Source organism: Panicum virgatum, chromosome 2K, assembly GCF_016808335.1.
Source record: "Panicum virgatum strain AP13 chromosome 2K, P.virgatum_v5, whole genome shotgun sequence".
Lineage (NCBI taxonomy): Eukaryota > Viridiplantae > Streptophyta > Magnoliopsida > Poales > Poaceae > Panicum > Panicum virgatum.
Genome location: NC_053137.1, coordinates 25142989 through 25163693, shown reverse-complemented (window position 1 = coordinate 25163693; position 20705 = coordinate 25142989).

Below are 20705 nucleotides of genomic sequence, written 5' to 3'. Positions count from 1 at the left end.
TTTGCACTAGTTCGGCTCGTTTTGCATCGGGTTTCGTAAGGAAACCAAATAGTCCCAAATGCACCAAAATAGTACGAAACACACCAAAACGTCAGTTTAGGGTCCAATGGGGAGGATTGGGGCGTTCGTTGTGAAAAATTCCGCCGCGACTTCGTGGCACAAACTTTTGCACTACTTCGGCCCGTTTGGCACCGAAGTTCGTAAGGTAACCAAACGGTCCCGAATGCACCCAAATAGTACAAAACACACCAAAATGTTAGTTTAGGATCCAATGTGGTGGATTGGGTGCGTTCGTTGCGAAAAATTCTGATGCGACTTCGGGGCACGAACTTTTGCACTAGTTCAGTCCGTTTTGTACCGAGTTTCGTAAGGCAACCAAACGGGCCCGAATGCACATGAATAGTACGAAATGCCCCAAAACATTAGTTTAGGGTCCAATGGGTGGATCAGGTGCGTTCGTCGCGAAAAATTCAGACGCGACTTCGTGGCACGAACCTTTGGATTAGTTCGGCCCGTTTTGCATCGGGTTTTGTAAGGCAATCAAATAGTACCGAATGCACCCAAATAGTTCGAAACGCACCAAAACATTAGTTTTGGGTCTAATGGGGTGGATTGGGTGCGTTCGTTGAGAAAAATTCTGACGCGACTTCGTGGCACAAACTTTTGCACTAGTTCGGCCCGTTTTGCATCGGGTTTCGTAAGGAAACCAAACAGTCCCGAATGCACCTAAATAGTACGAAACACACCAAAACGTCATTTTAGGGTCCAATGGGGTGGATTGGGAGCGTTCGTTGAGAAAAATTCTGACGCGACTTCGTGGCACAAACTTTTGCACTAGTTCGGCCCGTTTTGCACCGAGTTTCGTAAGGCAACCAAACGGTCCCGAATGCACACAAATAATATGAAATGCCCCAAAAGATCAGTTTAGGGTACAATGTGGTGGATCGGGTGCGTTCGTTGCGAAAAAATCTGATGCGACTTTGTGGCACGAACTTTTGCACTATTTCGGTCCGTTTTGCACCGAGTTTCGTAAGGCAAGCAAACATCCCAAGTGCACCCAAACAGTACGAAACACACCGAAGCGTCAGTTTAGGGTCCAATGGGGTGAATTAGTTGCGTTCGTGCAAAAAATTCCGACGCGACTTCGTGGCACGAACATTTGCACTAGTTCGGCCCATTTTTCACCGAGTTTCGTAAGGCAACCAAACGGTCCCGAATGAACCCAAATAGTACGAAACGAACCAAAACGTCAGTTTACGATGCAATGGGGTGGATCGGATGCATTCGTTGTGAAAAATTCCGACGCGACTTCGTGGCACGAACTTTTGCACTAGTTCGCCCATTTTGCATCGAGTTTCGTAAGGCAATCAAATAGTCCCGAATGCACACAAATAGTACGAAACTCACCAAAACATCAGTTTAGGGTCCAATGGGGTGTGTTGGGTGCATTCGTGCCAAAAATTCCGACGCGACTTCGTGGCACGAACTTTTGGACTAGTTCGGCCCGTTTTGCACCGAGTTTCGTAAGGCAACCAAACAGTCCTGAATGCACCCAAATAGTATGAAACACACCAAAACTTCAGTTTAGGGTCCAATGGGGTGGATTGGGTGCATTCGTCGCGAAAAATTCCGACGCGACTTCGTGGCACGAACATTTGCACTACTTCGGCCCGTTTAGCATCGAGTTTCGTAAGGCAACCAAGCGGTCCCGAATGCACCCAAATAGTACAAAACACACCAAAATCTCAGTTTAGGATCCAATGTGGTGGATTGGGTGCGTTCGTTGTGAAAAATTCTGATGCGACTTCATGGCACAAACTTTTGCACTACTTCGGCCCGTTTTGCACCGAGTTTCGTAAGGCAACCGAAAGGCCCCGAATGAACCCAAATAGTACAAAACACCCCAAAACACCAGTTTAGGGTCCAATGTGGTGGATTGGGTGCGTTCGTTGCGAAAAATTCCGACGCGACTTCGTGGCACGAACTTTTGCACTAGTTCGCCCATTTTGCATAGAGTTTCGTAAGTCAATCAAACAGTCCCGAATGCACACAAATAGTACGAAACTCCCAAAAACATCAGTTAGGGTCCAATGGGGCGGATTGGGTGCGTTCGTTGCGAAAAATTCAAACGCGACTTCCTGCCACGAACTTTTGGACTAGTTCGGCCCGTTTTGCATCGGGTTTCGTAAGGCAATCAAAAAGTCCCGAATGCACCCAAATAGTATGAAACACACCAAAACGTAAGTTTAGGGTCCGATGGGGTGGATTGGGTGCGTTCGTTGTGAAAAATTCTGATGCGACTTCGTGGCCCAAACTTTTGCACTAGTTTGGCCCATTTTGCACCGAGTTTCGTAAGGCAAGCAAATATCCCGAATGCACCCAAACAGTACCAAATGCACCAAAACGTCAGTTTAGGGTACAATGGGGTGGATTGGGTGCGTTCGTGCGAAAAATTCCGACGCGACTTCGTGGCACAAACTTTTGCACTCTTTCGGCCCGTTTTGCACCGAGTTTCGTAAGGCAACCAAACGGTCCCGAATGCACCCAAATAGTACAAAACACACCAAAATCTCAGTTTAGGATCCAATGTGGTGGATTGGGTGCGTTCGTTGTGAAAAATTCTTATGCGACTTCGTGGCACAAACTTTTGCACTAGTTCGGCCGGTTTTGCACCGAGTTCGTAAGGCAACCGAACGACCCCGAATGCCCCCAAATAGTACAAAACGCCCCAAAACATCAGTTTAGAGTCCAATGGGGTGGATCGGGTGCATTCGTCGCGAAAAATACCGACTCGACTTTGTGCCACGAACATTTGCACTAGTGCGGCCCGTTTTGCACAGGGTTTCGTAAGACAATCAAATAGTCCGGAATGCACACAAATAGTTCGAAATGCACCAAAACATTAGTTTAGGGTCCAATGGGGTGGATTGGGTGCGTTCGTTTGAAAAATTCCGACGCGACTTCGTGGCACGAACTTTTCCACTATTTCGGCCCGTTTTGCACCGAGTATTCGTAAGGCAACCAAACGGTCCCGAATGCAACAAAATAGTACAAAACACACCAAAATCTCAGTTTAGGATCCAATGTGGTGGATTGGGTGCGTTCGTTGTGAAAAATTCTTATGCGACTTCGTGGCACAAACTTTTGCACTACTTCGGCCCGTTTGGCACCGAGTTTCGTAAGGCAACCGAACGGCCCCGAATGCACCCAAATAGTGCGAAACACACCAAAGCTTCAGTTTAGGGTCCAATGGGGTGGATCGGGTGCATTCGTCGCGAAAAATTCCGACGCGACTTCGTGCCACGAACATTTGCACTAGTTCGGCCCGTTTTGCACTGGGTTTCGTAAGGCAATCAAATAGTCTGGAATGCACACAAATAGTTCGAAACACACCAAAACATTAGTTTAGGGTCCAATGGGGTGGATTGGGTGCGTTCGTTGCGAAAAATTCCGACGCGACTTCATGGAACGAACATTTGCACTAGTTCGGCCCGTTTTTCACCGAGTTTCGTAAGGCAACCAAACATTCCTGAATGCACACAAATAGTACGAAACACACCAAAACTTCAGTTTAGGGTCCAATGGGGTGCGTTCGTTGCGAAAAATTCCGACGCGACTTCGTGGCACAAACTTTTGCACTAGCTCGGCCCGTTTTGCACTGAGTTTCGTAAGGCAACCAAACGGTCCCGAATGAACCCAAATAGTACGAAACGCACCAAAACGTCAGATTACGATGCAATGGGGTGGATCGGATGCATTCGTTGTGAAAAATTCCGACGCGACTTCGTGGCACGAACTTTTGCACTAGTTCGCCCATTTTGCATCGAGTTTCGTAACGCAATCAAACAGTCCTGAATGCACCCAAATAGTACGAAACACACCAAAACATCAGTTTAGGGTCCAATGGGGCGGATTGGTTGCGTTCGTCGCGAAAAATTCCGACGCGACTTCCTGCCACGAACTTTTGGACTAGTTCGGCCCGTTTTGCATCGGGTTTCGTAAGACAATCAAAAAGTCCCGAATGCACACAAATAGTATGAAACGCACCAAAACGTAAGTTTAGGGTCCGATGGGGTGGATTGGGTGCGTTCGTTGTGAAAAATTCTGACACGACTTCGTGGCACAAACTTTTGCACTAGTTTGGCCCGTTTTGCACCGAGTTTCGCAAGGCAAGCAAACATCTCGAATGCACCCAAACAGCACCAAATGCACCAAAACGTCAGTTTAGGGTCCAATGGGGTGGATTGGGTGCGTTCGTGCAAAAAAATCCGACGCGACTTCGTGGCACAAACTTTTGCACTATTTCGGCCCGTTTTGCCATGAGTTTCATAAGGCAACCAAACGGTCCTGAATGCACCCAAATAGTACAAAACACACCAAAATCTCAGTTTAGGATCCAATGTGGTGGATTGGGTGCGTTCGTTGTGAAAAATTCTTATGCGACTTCGTGGCACAAACTTTTGCACTACTTCGGCCCGTTTTGCACCGAGTTTCGTAAGGCAACCGAACGGCCCCGAATGCACCCAAATAGTACGAAACACACCAAAGCGTCAGTTTAGGGTCCAATGGGGTGGATCGGGTGCATTCGTCGCGAAAAATACCGACGCGACTTCGTGCCACGAACATTTGCACTAGTTCGGCCCATTTTGCACTGGGTTTCGTAAGGCAATCAAATAGTCTGGAATGCACACAAATAGTTCGAAACACACCAAAACATCAGTTTAGGGTCCAATGGGGTGGATTGGGTGCGTTCGTTGCGAAAAATTCCGACGCGACTTCATGGAACGAACATTTGCACTAGTTCGGCCCGTTTTTCACCGAGTTTCGTAAGGCAACCAAACATTCCTGAATGCACACAAATAGTACGAAACACACCAAAACTTCAGTTTAGGGTCCAATGGGGTGCGTTCGTTGCGAAAAATTCGGACGCGACTTCGTGGCACAAACTTTTGCACTAGCTTGGCCCGTTTTGCACTGAGTTTCGTAAGGCAACCAAACGGTCCCGAATGAACCCAAATAGTACGAAACGCACCAAAACTTCAGATTACGATGCAATGGGATGGATCGGATGCATTCGTTGTGAAAAATTCCGACGCGACTTCGTGGTACGAACTTTTGCACTAGTTCGCCCATTTTGCATCGAGTTTCGTAACGCAATCAAACAGTCCTGAATGCACCCAAATAGTACAAAACACACCAAAACATCAGTTTAGGGTCCAATGGGGCGGATTGGATGCGTTCGTCGCGAAAAATTCCGACGCGACTTCCTGCCACGAACTTTTGGACTAGTTCGGCCCGTTTTGCATCGGGTTTCGTAAGGCAATCAAAAAGTCCCGAATGCACCCAAATAGTATGAAACGCACCAAAACGTAAGTTTAGGGTCCGATGGGGTGGATTGGGTGCGTTCGTTGTGAAAAATTCTGACACGACTTCGTGGCACAAACTTTTGCACTAGTTTGGCCCGTTTTGCACCGAGTTTCGCAAGGCAAGCAAACATCCCGAATGCACCCAAACAGCACCAAATGCACCAAAACGTCAGTTTAGGGTCCAATGGGGTGGATTGGGTGCGTTCGTGCAAAAAAATCCGACGCGACTTCGTGGCACAAACTTTTGCACTATTTCGGCCCGTTTTGCCATGAGTTTCATAAGGCAACCAAACGGTCCTGAATGCACCCAAATAGTACAAAACACACCAAAATCTCAGTTTAGGATCCAATGTGGTGGATTGGGTGCGTTCGTTGTGAAAAATTCTTATGCGACTTCGTGGCACAAACTTTTGCACTACTTCGGCCCGTTTTGCACCGAGTTTCGTAAGGCAACCGAACGGCCCCGAATGCACCCAAATGGTACGAAACACACCAAAGCGTCAGTTTAGGGTCCAATGGGGTGGATCGGGTGCATTCGTCGCGAAAAATACCGACGCGACTTCGTGCCACGAACATTTGCACTAGTTCGGCCCGTTTTGCACTGGGTTTCGTAAGGCAATCAAATAGTCTAGAATGCACACAAATAGTTCGAAACACACCAAAACATCAGTTTAGGGTCCAATGGGGTGGATTGGGTGCGTTTGTTGCGAAAAATTCCGACGCGGCTTCATGGAACGAACATTTGCACTAGTTCGGCCCGTTTTTCACCAAGTTTCGTAAGGCAACCAAACAGTCCTGAATGCACACAAATAGTACGAAACACACCAAAACTTCAGCTTAGGGTCCAATGGGGTGCGTTCGTTGCGAAAAATTCGGACGCGACTTCGTGGCACAAAATTTTGCACTAGCTCGGCCCGTTTTGCACTGAGTTTCGTAAGGCAACCAAACGGTCCCGAATGAACCCAAATAGTACGAAACACACCAAAACATTAGATTACGATGCAATGGGGTGGATCGGATGCATTCGTTCTGAAAAATTCCGACGCGACTTCGTGGCACGAACTTTTGCACTAGTTGTCCCATTTTGCATCGAGTTTCGTAAGGCAATCAAACAGTCCTGAATGCACCCAAATAGTACGAAACACACCAAAACATCAGTTTAGGGTCCAATGGGGCAGATTGGGTGCGTTCGTCGCGAAAAATTCCGACGCGACTTCCTGCCACGAACTTTTGGACTAGTTCGGCCAGTTTTGCATCGGGTTTCGTAAGGCAATCAAAAAGTCCGGAATGCACCCAAATAGTATGAAACGCACCAAAACATAAGTTTAGGGTCCGATGGGGTGGATTGGGTGCGTTCGTTGTGAAAAATTCTGACGCGACTTCGTGGTACAAACTTTTGCACTACTTCGGCCCGTTTTGCACCGAGTTCGTAAGGCAACCGAACAGCCCCGAATGCACCCAAATAGTGCAAAACGCCCCAAAACATCAGTTTAGGGTACAATGGGGTGGATCGGGTGCATTCGTCGCGAAAAGTACCGATGCGACTTCGTGCCACGAACATTTGCACTAGTTCGGCCCGTTTTGCACTGGGTTTCGTAAGGCAATCAAATAGTTCGGAATGCACACAAATAGTTCGAAACGCTCAAAAACATCAGTTTAGGGTCCAATGGGGTGGATTGGGTGCGTTCGTTGCGAAAAATTCCGACACGACTTCATGGCACAAACATTTGCACTAGTTCGTCCCGTTTTTCACCGAGTTTCGTAAGGCAACCAAACAGTCCTGAATGCACACAAATAGTATGAAACACACCAAAACTTCAGTTTAGGGTCCAATGGGGTGCGTTCGTTGCGAAAAATTCCGACGCGACTTCGTGGCACAAACTTTTGCACTAGCTCGGCCCGTTTTGCACTGAGTTTCGTAAGGCAACCAAACGGTCCCGAATGAACCCAAATAGTATGAAACGCACCAAAACGTCAGATTACGATGCAATGGGGTGGATCGGATGCATTCGTTGTGAAAAATTCCGATGCGACTTCGTGGCACGAACTTATGCACTAGTTCGCCCATTTTGCATCGAGTTTCGTAAGGCAATCAAATAGTCCCGAATGCACACAAATAGTACGAAACTCCCAAAAACATCAGTTTATGGTCCAATGCGGTGAATTAGGTGTGTTCGTGCAAAAAATTCCGACGCGACTTTGTGGCACGAACTTTTGGACTAGTTCGGCCCGTTTTGCACCGAGTTTCGTAAGGCAATCAAACAGTACTGAATGCACCCAAATAGTACGAAACTCACCAAAACGTCAGTTTAGGGTCCAATGGGGTGGATTGGGTGCGTTCGTCGTGAAAAATTCCGATGCGACTTCGTGCCACGAACTTTTGGACTAGTTCAGCCCGTTTTGCATCGGGTTTCGTAAGACAATCAAATAGTCCCGAATGCACCCAAATAGTATGAAACGCACCAAAACGCATGTTTAGGGTCCAATGGGGTGGATTGGGTGCGTTCGTTGTGAAAAATTCCGACGCGACTTCGTGGCACAAACTTTTGCAGTAGTTCGGCCCATTTTTCACTGAGTTTCGTAAGGCAAGCAAATATCCCGAATGCACTCAAACAGTACCAAATGCACCAAAACGTTAGTTTAGGGTCCAATGGGGTGGATTGGGTGCGTTCGTGCAAAAAATTCCGACGCGACTTCGTGGCACGAACTTTTGCACTACTTCGGCCCGTTTTGCACCGAGTTTCGTAAGGCAACCAAACGGTCCCGAATGCACCCAAATAGTACAAAACACACCAAAACATCAGTTTAGGGTCCAATGGGGTGGATCGGGTGCATTCGTCGCGACAAATACCAACGCGACTTCATGCCACAAACATTTGCACTAGTTCGGCCCGTTTTGCACTGGGTTTCGTAAGGCAATCAAATAGTCCTGAATGCACACAAATAGTTCGAAACACACCAAAACATCAGTTTGGGTCCAATAGGGTGGATTGGGTGCGTTCGTTGAGAAAAATTCTAACGCGACTTCGTGGCACAAACTTTTGCACTAGTTCGGCCCGTTTTGCATCGGGTTTCGTAAGGAAACCAAACAGTCCCGAATGCACCCAAATAGTACAAAAACGCACGAAAAATGTCAGTTTAGGGTCCAATGGGGTGGATTGGGTGCGTTCGTTGTGAAAAATTCCGACGCGACTTCGTGGCACAAACTTTTGCACTACTTCGGCCCGTTTTGCACCGAAGTTCGTAAGGCAACCAAACGGTCCCGAATGCGCCCAAATAGTACAAAACACACCAAAATGTCAGTTTAGGATCCAATGTGGTGGATTGCGTTCGTTGCGAAAAATTCTGATGCGACTTCGGGGCACGAACTTTTGCACTAGTTCGGTCCGTTTTGCACCAAGTTTCGTAAGGCAGCCAAACGGGCCCGAATGCACATGAATAGTACGAAACGCCCCAAAACATCAGTTTAGGGTCCAACGGGTGGATTGGGTGCGTTCGTCACAAAAAATTCCGACGCGACTTCGTGGCACGAACTTTTGGACTGGTTCGGCCCGTTTTGCATCGGGTTTGTAAGGCAATCAAATAGTCCCGGATGCACCCAAATAGTTCGAAACGCACCAAAACGTCAGTTTTGGGTCCAATGGGGTGGATTGGGTGCGTTCGTTGAGAAAAATTCTGACGCGATTTCGTGGCACAAACTTTTGCACTAGTTCGGCCCGTTTTGCACCGAGTTTCGTAAGGCAACCAAACGGTGCCGAATGCACACAAATAATACGAAATGCCCCAAAAGATCAGTTTAGGGTTATGGGGTGGATCGTGTGCGTTCGTTGTGAAAAATTCTGATGCGACTTTGTGTCACGAACTTTTGCTCTAGTTCGGTCCGTTTTGCACCGAGTTTCGTAAGACAAGCAAACATCCTGATGGGCACACGTCTAGTGAACACGTGTGATGAATAGTTGTGTCCCGATCTTCTCGAAGGATCTGCGATCTTGATAAATTGTTGTTGCGTGACCTGTGAAGAGGCAATGCACCGCGAGGCTGTCCACGCGACGAACTACCGAGACAATCACCCTTCCACGTACCGACGAACAGCCCACGCAATCACGCCGTATAGACGTGAAGACACAAACTGGGTGAACCGCAGTTCAGCGTTCTACAACTCCCTCCGGAGTCGAAAGAACAAGTTTGCAAGCCTCTCGAGACTCACGCTGGAACAAGAATTCCAAGAGTTGTTATTTCTGAAATTGCAATCACGAGTTACTGTTCACGTCGTCCATTACAGGGATATATATCACTAGTGGAGTTTCAGTTTGGTGGAAAGTAATTGAGAACATGTAGTGGAAAGTTGCAGCACTACTTTTATTAATAACGAAGCCTAGTGGGGCGCCTGGCTGGTTGGTATTCTCTGCATGCAGGCTGGCGCGTGCATGGACAGCAACCCAGTTGCTGGTTGCTTGCGTTCCTAACTCCTGAATTATTTGCTTGCACTTCAACGGCTGATATTCGTGGTAGCTGAATGGCCTTTCTTCTTTCATGCACGTCCAGGTTCCTGGCATATATTTGGTGGGCAGAATCCATCATCATCCCATGCTTGTTCATGCACTCCACCATTCCTAAGAACATTGAAACAAGTACTCAAAAGCATAGGTTCATTCAATGTAATCTGATTATTAAGCATAAGGTTAGCGTTCACCTCAGAATGAATGTCCTTCTCCAATTGTTTAGTTCTACTCCTTGTAATTGGACCAGCTATATCAAGTGTAGTTTCATTTGGAGATGAGTGAATGCTAGGAATGTCCTCATTAGCCTCCCCTTCTTGAGAAGGAGTCGTCCACGACTCAGGCTCACCAACAAATGGAAGCAAGTCCTTGACATTGAATGTTGTACTCACATTGGGATATTCAGGTGGCAGCTCAATTTTGTAAGCATTATCATTTATCTTTTTGTAAATCCTTGAACGGACCATCACCTCTAGGAGATAACTTACTCTTGCGCTGTTGGGGAAAACGATCCTTGCGTAGATGCAACCATACAAGATCACGTGGCTGAAATGTAACCTTCTTCTTACCTTTGTTTGCTTGCTTTGCATATTGTGCTGATTTCTGCTCAATATTCTTTCTTGTCTCCGCATGTAACCGCTTGATAAACTCCAATCTTTTCGTGGCATCCAAGTTAACTTGTTCCTGTAATGGTAAAGGCAAAAGATCCATGGGAGTATGCGGTTTAAACCCATAAACAATTTCAAATGGACAAGAGTTTGTTGTAGAATGGACTGCCCTATTATAAGCAAATTCAACATGTGGAAGGCAGTCTTCCCAGAGCTTTAAATTCTTCTTCAACACAGCACGCAACATGGTTGACAAAGTACGGTTGACAACATCAGTTTGCCCATCCATTTGTGGATGACAAGTGGTTGAAAATAACAACTTTGTGCCAAGCTTAGCCCACAATGTCTTCCAAAAGTAGCTGAGAAATTTAGTATCCCGGTCTGAAACAATAGTCTTTGGAACTCCATGTAAACGAACGATCTCCCTGAAAAACAAATCAGCAACGTGTGAAGCATCATCGCTCTTATGACATGGGATAAAATGTGCCATTTTAGAAAAGCGATCGACAACAACAAAAATAGAATCCCTTCCCCTCTGAGATCGAGGTAACCCCAGAATGAAGTCCATAGATATATCTTCCCAAGGTACATGTGGAATGGGTAATGGAGTATATAAACCATGGGGATTGAGGCGGGACTTAGCTTTCAAGCAAACAATGCAGCAGCCAACGTGCCGCTGGACATCACGTCGCATATGTGGCCAAAAGAAATGATCAGAGAGCATATCCAATGTCTTTTTGACACCAAAATGGCCAGCGAGTCCACCGGCATGTGCTTCCTGCAAAAGAACTTGACGAATCGAACAAGCTGGAATGCATATTTTGTTAGTCCGAAACAAGAAGACATCATGTACATAATATTTATCCCAACCTTTTCCATCATTGCAACGAGAGAAAGGTTCTTTAAAATCAGCATCAACATCATAAAGTGTTTTAATGGATTCCAAGCCAAGTACTTTTGTATCTAGTTGTGTAATCAACGCACATCTTCGAGACAAGGCATCAGCAACAATGTTATCTTTACCACGCTTATGTTTGACAACATAGGGAAACGTTTCAATGAACTCAATCCATTTAGCATGCCGACGGTTTAGCTTGCCTTGGCTTTTAAGATATTTCAAAGCTTCATGATCAGAATGGATTACAAATTCTTTAGGTAACAAGTAATGTTGCCAAACTTCCAAAACACGAACTAAGGCATAAAGCTCTTTGTCATAAACCGAGTAATTCAGATGTGGACCATGTAGCTTTTCAGAAAAATAGGCAACATGTTTACCTTCTTGCAGCAGTACACCTCCTATGCAAATACCACTTGCATCACATTCGATCTAAAATGTCTTACCAAAATCAGGAAGTTGTAGTAGCAGTGCTTCACAAAGCTTTGTTTTCAGTGTATGAAATGCTTGGTCTTCGTCATGTCCCCCCTTGAATGGAACATCCTTCTTTGTGAGATTGTTAAGGGGTGCAGCGAGAGTGCTGAAATCTTTGACAAAACGCCTATAGAAACATGCAAGACCATGAAAGCTTCGAACTTGGCTCACATTTACCGGTGTAGGCCAATCCTTTATTGCTTTAACTTTCTCTTCATCAACCTGAATACCATCTGCGGAAACAACAAAGCCAAGGAAAACAACACGGTCTGTGCAAAAGGTGCACTTAGCAATATTGCTATACAATTTCTCTTCCCTCAAAACAGCAAGTACTTGACGGATATGATCAAGATGTTCATCAAATGATTTGCTATATATCAGAATATCATCAAAATAAACAACTACAAACTTGCCAATGAAAGCTCGTAAAACATGATTCATTAAGCGCATAAAAGTGGAAGGAGCATTTGTCAAACCAAACGGCATCACAAGCCATTCATAGAGACCAATTTTAGTTTTAAACGCTGTTTTCCATTCATCACCAAGTTTCATGCGGATTTGATGATAGCCACTACGCAAATCAATCTTGGTGAAAATGATGGAACCACTCAATTCATCTAACATGTCATCAAGTCGTGGAATGGGATGGTGATATCGAATAGTTATAGCATTGATAGCACGACAATCAACACACATGCGCCAAGAACCATCTTTTTTTGGAACTAAAAGAACAGGAACAGCACATGGCGATAAGGATTCATGAATATACCCTTTATCCAAAAGCTCTTTTACCTGTCGCTGAATTTCCTTTGTCTCTTCGGGATTGGTGTGGTAGGCTGGACGATTTGGAAGAGAAGCACCTGGTACCAAATCAATATGATGCTCAATTCCATGTAGTGGAGGAAGTCCAGCTGGTATCTCATTGGGAAAAACATCTTTGAAATCCTGTAAGAGATCAAGAACAACACTAGGTAGCGAGGAAGGTAAATCGTTAGTTGAAAGGAGGACCTCCTTGTGCAAGAGCACAAAGAATGGAGCTGTGGTGTTTCTCACTTCTCTCAAATCACTCTTGCTCACAAAGAGACACTCAGTGTGGCGTGGCTGTTTAAGATTGGTATGAGGCTTTATGTGGCTGGATGGGTTAGAACTCTCTCCCTTACTTGGGTTGGCGATATCACTCAATTTTCTTTTGTCAGATTCCTCTCTTTTCTTGCGAGCCATATCTGAAGTATGTATCTCCTCTAGAGATAATGGAACAAGAACCACCTTCTTGTCATTGTGAATGAAAGTGTATTTGTTAGACCGTCCAAAATGCACCGAGTCCACATCAAATTGCCAGGGCCGACCAAGCAGCAAATGGCATGCTTGCATGGGGACAATATCACAATCAACCTCTCCATGATAATCACCAACTGAGAATGATAAACGGACCATGGATGAAACTTTCACTGTCCCGGAATTATTCAGCCATTGCATATGGTACGGGTGTGGATGGCGACGTGTTGGCAGGCCAAGTTTGTCAACCAACAAGGCACTGGCAATATTGTTGCCGCTCCCACCATCAATTATTAATCTGCACACCTGTCCTTTTACTTTGCAGCGTGATTGAAACAAATTATGGCGCTGCCCTTGCTCAGCTGCAAGTAATTGTGTAGAAAGAACTCGCCGAACCACCAAAGAATGGTCTGGTGCATGCAACACATAAGCAGTCACAGTGGAACTTGTAGCAGACCCAAATGGAGTACCATGTCGGGACGAAGTAGGAGCCTCCAAATAATTAGTATCAACAAGCAAATCATCAAAATCAGCACTTGTGATCTCCTCTGGATTCAGAGGAATAATAACTTGTGGTATGTCATATGGAACAACATGTGGAATAGACTGAATGGCCAAACAATTCAAGCCCAGCTCATATTCACCATCCTCAGCTTGATACTCACAAGTTTCAAGATTCCCATCTTCTAATGCTAGGGCATTATGCTCGTCCTCCTCTTCACTTTGAGAGTCATAAGAACCATCAGCAAGTGCTACAATTGCATGCCTATTGGGGCATTCAGCTTGCTTATGCCCATGTCCACCACACTTAAAACACTCAATCTTACTTGTCTTCCTTTGGACTGCTGCAGTAGAGGAGTTGGACTGAGTGGAACTCACAGCTTTGCCTTTCACATCAAATTGTTTGGCGGAAGATGAAACAGAACGAGGAGCTCCATGAGGTGAAGGTGTGTGCGACCCTAACCCTTGCTGTTGTGAATGGCGCCATGGAGTAGAACTATTATGAGATGAAAATGAAACACTATTTTTATAAGACACAGCAAGCTGTCTTTCCGCCCTTTTGGCAAAATGAACTAATTCTGTTAGATTGGTGTAATTAGTCATATCCACTTTATCAGCAATAGGTTTATTCAATCCAACCAAGAACCGAGCCATCGTGGATTCCTCATCCTCAGTTATTCCTGTACGAAGTAGACACATTTCCATGTCTTGAAAATATTCATCAACACTGCGAGTACCTTGCACAAGGCGTTTTAGCCGCAAATGTAAGTCACGGGAATAGTATGCTGGAACAAAACGGCGTCGCATTTCCCTCTTCATTTCATCCCATGTGATACGATCATGTCCAACTCGATGGTATTCTGTACGAACTTGATTCCACCAAGTTATGGCATAACCTTTAAACTCAATGGCAGCAAGCTTTGCCTTCTTTTCAGCAGGGTAATCATACAAATCAAATATCTGGTCCACCTTAGTCTCCCATTCAAAGTAAGCATCAACATTCTCCTTCCCACTGAAAGGGGGAATGGACACTTTCACTTTACCCAAGCCATCTTCATCTCGGTGGCGTTCAGGACCTCCACGTCGCCGGTCACGATGGCCATCATGACCAGCAAACTGGTGGCCACCAAAACCACCAAAGTGACCAAAGTTAGCACCTCCACGGCCTTCATAACCACCATGATAACCATGCTAATCTTCATGGTAGTCATCATGATCATCAAAATTGCCATCAAGACCTGCAGCCCCTAGAACAGGAACACACCGGGCACGACCAAAGAAATGTGGCCTCATATTAGGTCCACCAAAATTACGGCCACCACCATAGCCTCGCCCACGGCCAGCACCATAGCCACGGCCACCACCACCACCTGCCTCAGCCTAAAGACGAGCAGCCTCGGCCTCCAAGGCAGCAGGATCATCATCCTCAACATGTTGTTCATCATCATGTTGGTCCTCCCTGTTTGGTGCACGACCTAAATTATGCTGAAGTGCTTGCAGTTGTTGTGTCAATTGGATCAGTTGTGCACGCATTTGCTGAAACTCCGCTGCCGAAATTGTAGGATCTGCCATGTTAGATTAAAAAGGAATATATATATATATATATATATATATATATATATATATATATATGTGGAATATATGTGGAGTCACTCCCTCGCCACTTGCTGAACAAGTTCTTTCTCTTCCTGCAGGAGCAAGAATCGGGGCAGCAATCTGTAGTGGAAGAGTGATTGTAGCAGATACGACGGTGCAACAGCTCACGATGCTTTGGGTGGGGCTGGGTGGGATGTAACGTCACTGCAATCTGAAACTTTAGTGATGCAAAATCGAATAATAATCCAAGTGAACCACAAGCCTAAGTTGCTCGTAGAAGGAAGAATTATGTGGATGGACAGAAACTCGCACCCAAAATTAGAGGTGATACACTTAGCAGCAACAGAATCACAGGTTAAACACACACTCTCTTTTTTTCAGTACCTCTTTTTTTTTAGAATAGGAACACTTCCTTTTTCTTTTGTTTTTTTTTGCTTCAATATGGATGCAGTACTACTAAAAAGGATTACAGGTTGGGCATGAGAAACAACAAAGGAACTTGATGCAAAGCGTTACATGAAAAGAGAAAATAGAGGACTGAATTATCAGGTTTATGTATTTGGGAACTAGGGATAGCGATGCAAAATCACAAGGAAAAGAAGAAGAAAAATTGCAGCAGATGTGATTTATGATCAACTGCAGGAAAGAACAAAGGGGAACCAGCAACTAGACAAGACTCAATGGATTAAAACTTGAAGCTGCAAACTAAGTTCAGATGCAAAATTTAAATGATAGGTAATATAATCTGCTGGTGGTGTGGCTATGTGTGGACTATAGGACATGGAACAAACTATCCTACCAAAATAAGAACGATCCTGCCGAGTAAACGGAGGCTTTGATACCAGATGATGGGCACACGTCTAGGGAACACGTGTGACGAATAGTTGTGTCCCGATCTTCTCGAAGGATCTGCGATCTTGATAAATTGTCGCTGCGTGACCTGGTGAAGAGGCAATGCACCGCGAGGCTGTCCATGCGACGAACTACCGAGACAATCACCCTTCCACGTACCGACGAACAGCCCACGCAATCACGCCGTATAGACGTGAAGGCACAAACTGTAACGGCCCAGGTTTTTAAATAGCCAACTTAGGGTATTTAGAACCAAATTTTGCATCATGTGCTTAAATTGCTTGAAAAAGGGTCTTTTTGTAAATATAAAAAGGTTCTATGTGTAATTATGATTTTATGCAAGGCCCTTTCTATAGTTATGTTGAATAGGTTGTGTAATTATAGCTTTTGTGGAGGGTGTTTTTGCAAAATTCAGAGCATTTATTACATGGCAGCAAATTTTGCTTTTAAGTCTATGTTTAAAGTGAAAATACATTGAAAAAGACAAAATTCCTGGAATTTAAAATTATTTCCATGTTTTCAAAATTAGCTCTTGAATCTTTGATCAAATAAATTTTTGCACAACATCAAAGTTGTAGATCTTGAAAAATTGAACAACTTTCATGTTGGGCACTTTTTCATTTGAGCTCTATTTTAAAAGTTATCGCTGGTTTACAGAATGGTCCCTGGAGTTTTTAGAAATTTCATTTGGGACCTTTTCCCTTCCTCCAGCTCCTCTGCTCTCTCTCGCCGCCGACGGACGGCGCCACGCCGCCCGCCGCCGCTCTGGGCCGGCCGGAGTCTAACTCCAGGTTCGCCGCTGCCCCACACGTCACCCCTTGACCCCTGGACCCACTTTTCCCGCGCGCATGAGCTCCCTCCCTTCGCCACGCCGCCCAGAACCGTCTCGCGGCCGCCACCGCGACGCCGCCGTGGTGAGCTCGCCGTAGAGCCCCAGCCCTCGTTGTCGCGCGCGCCTGGGCACTACAAATAGCCCCGCAAACCATTCCCTTCGTTTGTTTCCCGATTCCCCAACCCCAGACCCAGGAACACCACCGCCGCCGTCCACCGAACGCCGGCGAGCTTGACGCCGCCGTCGGACCGCCTCTCTGCAGCTCCTTCGCCCGCGCTGACCACACCAGTAGCTCCGCCTTGGCCCCGCGAAGCTCACCCACCCCTCCTACTCGCTCAATTCCCACCGGAACAGCTCCGCCGCCCACCCGAGCTCCGACGAGCTCGAAGCTCGCCGCAGAGCCACCACGGCAGTCCTCCTCCGCCCAAATCAACCCTCCCACGAGCATCCCACACTCACACCGGTGCTCACCGACTCCACCCTCGCCGCCCAGTGCCACCGGAGCACCCCCGCCGACGAGTTCCCTCCGCCGCCGACCGCCTGCTCGCGTCGCGCCGCCACCACAGGCCACCCCATCCTCTATTTCGGGCATCTACAGGTGCGCCGTGGTCCCCTCTAGCTCCCTGACCTCTCCCTTCTCGCCGCCGACGCCACCCTTCACCGGTAAAGGCCAGTCAAACCCCGCGCCCCTCTCTGACCTCGGCAAGGACCTCCCTGCTAGAATTCAAGAAATGCCAGGGGGTTATTTGAATAGTCAGTGACTCATTTGAATAGTGCTATAGGGACTTGTTTGTAATAGTTTGTTGTGATCTTTGAAATTCAATATCAATTCGAGGAAAATTCGTAAAATAGCAAATCTTGATGTTTTGGAATCCTCTTGAAGAGCTCTATGCAGTAGAACCATAATATGTTAGGCTTTAGTTGCAAGTTTTTGCTGTAGAATTTGATTTGTGTTACTAGTGCATAAATATTGGCTGATTTTATCTTTTTCTTATCTACTGTGTGAAGCCTGATCTTGCAATGAAATTTTTATGGTGGTTTACTCATATGTATATGATGTTTCTATAAATATTTCGTGCTCAGTTCTTATGTATAGCTTTTTATTTGTGTTAATCCTTGTTTAGTAGACTTTATTTATGTTAAATAGTTTCTATTCTTGTTTAATTCTGAAAATATTCCTGAGTGTTTATGTGGAGTATCTTAGCTTGTCCAGGAAGTTTGAGCTTCATTTCATGGCTAGATCAGGGGCTAAAAATAAATCTTTCTAATCTGTTGTCTGTTTTGTTTATTTTCTCATATTTATTTCTTTATAGATAAAATCATGAAAAATTCGCAGTTTCTAGTTCTTTTCTGTGTAAACCTCCTGTTAAATTTTGAGCTTCCATTTTACTTTAGTTTGACCTATATAATTCAAGCTTTTGCTAGGTGTTGCCTGCATGAATGATTTGTTGTGATTAAATGGCTACATGTCTTGGCATGATTTTTACAGGGTTAATTGCTTTGTTCATGTTATGTTTAGGGTAATTTTGGCAGCTTTTGTTACAGTTTCTACTATGAGTAGTTGATTTGTTAGCAAACTAGGTTTTGTTTGTTATAAGAAAATCACCCCCACTTGTTTATAAAGTTAGTCAACTTCTTTTGTATTGTTGATCATGATGCCTTGTGTAGTTAATTTTGGTATTTAACTACTCTATAAACGATTGCCCATGTGTGTATTTATAATGTTGTTCTTGCATTACATATAGACACGACTGCCTTATCGGACGGGACGTACGAGCTGATCCCGGAGACTGACGGATGTGATCTCGAAGCTCAAGTAAACACTGCTGAACTAACTGAAGCCCCGGACCAAAGTTCGGAAGAGCCTAGGGCTGAAATAGTTAGCAACTATCGAGAAGGCAAGCCCCGGACATAACCCATATTTCAAATTTTGATCATTTACTGTTGTTACTTACTTGTGCATTTACAGTTCTTAGGATTTGAATTGAAACCCTAGGTGCATGATCCTATGAACCTATGTACTGAACACTAGACTTGAGTTCGACTACTTGCTAAGCTTATAGGACCGGTAAAAGTCGAGTGATTGCCTGTCACTCGCGAGCTTTATAGGAATTGCTTGTTTACTTTCTGTTATCAATATAAGGACGACGGACGGGGTCGTATTCGATATCATGACCTTTGGTGAGACCCCGTCTGTATTGATGAACTTGCTAAGGTCGCGGTGTGTGGTAGCGGTGGTTAAGTTTTTGAAAGTACTAGCCACATGCCGTAAATATGGTACGCGGCAAGCCTAGTAGCCGATTGGACCGGGGAATGGATATACCTGACACTCTCTTGTAGGGATAGGTTTTATTTTTATGTTGCGCCACACTACGACTTCAAGGGACAAGGGTGGACCGGGCACGGGTGGACCTTGGAGCCCTGTACTCGGGGAGAGTGTTCCTATCCACAAGCCGGAAAGAAAGGTCAACGGTTGTTTGGGAATGACCCGACGGTGTTCCAGACGTGTGTGCTAGGTTTATCCTTGCAAGGTTGAATTTCGATTCAGAATCGTCCGCCTCTCACGATGAAATGAGACTGCTTGATCCCTTTGCCACACAGAGTAATAAGAGCAACAATATTATTTATCAATCTTGATGTTTGCTTTGTTTTCTACCATGATTGATTAGTAGTTGCTTACATAGAATGGTTAATCAACTAGAATCTTGAAAGCTAAAACTTGAAAGTAAGGACATACTCTTTATTGCTTTTCAGCAAAAAGGAAAACCAGAGCCTCACAAAACCTTGCATAGTCTAGCTAAAGTGGGCTATTTATACCCGTTAGCGGTTAAGTCTTGCTGAGTATTAGAATACTCAGCCTTGCTGTTGAAACCCTTTTTCAGGTATGAGTTTTGAGGATCAGATCGCTAGCTTGACCTACCCTTGCTCGTTGCCTCCTGGCTGGTCCGTAGAGTGGGATACGTCTTCGACCGGCAATGACCTTGATGAGTGATACCATGCTTGGGCTAGCCTGGTGTCTTTTGCGACGTGTTGTAGCCGTCGTGTTTTATCTTCCGCTGTTTTAAACTCTGAACTTAAATTATGGTTTGGATAACTGTTTTACTAAGGTTGGTCTTGTAATAATGCTTTAGAACTGATTTGTAATAACTTTTATGCCTGTGATGCAAAACTTGTGGTTGTAATATCTCTGGACTCGCCTTCGTGCGGGGTATGCTTGTTCGATCCGAGAACCGGTGGTTGTATCGGGACGTTACCCGACAGACCAAGAATTGTTCCGTTTGAAGTGCGTTTGTGCTAGTGTTGCCCTTATGATGATGGCCTATGCACTTGAGCCGGGATAATTCAGGTGGTTCTGCCACAGCTGGTATCAGAGCTGCAAGCGTACACCAGAGGTGTTGGAACCCTAAAAATCGCTTTCCGTATAAAATTGGAACAACAAGGTATTTCGGAAAACTACGTTGGAATCGTTAAGGGTTGTGCCTAGAACGTAAAGTCCTACGGAATTTACGGGAATTACTAGGTGGCTATTTGTGTATGGTTTATGTTATCTGACTTCCAGCACTTTTCATTTTTGTCAAACCATACTCACAAGCAACTCTTAATTCTTGTAACGACGCACCTACGTTGAGGTAAGAAGGTAAGGATCCTCAGTCAGCTGAGGGAGTCTGACCTTCCCGTCGGTGATGCGAGCCGAACGCTGCCCTCAAGCAGTGGCTTACTTGAGGCGCTTCCAATATATCGACGATTAGTTGATTATATTGGAAGTAAAGTGTGCTCAGTCAGCTGAGGGAGTCTGACCTTCCTGTC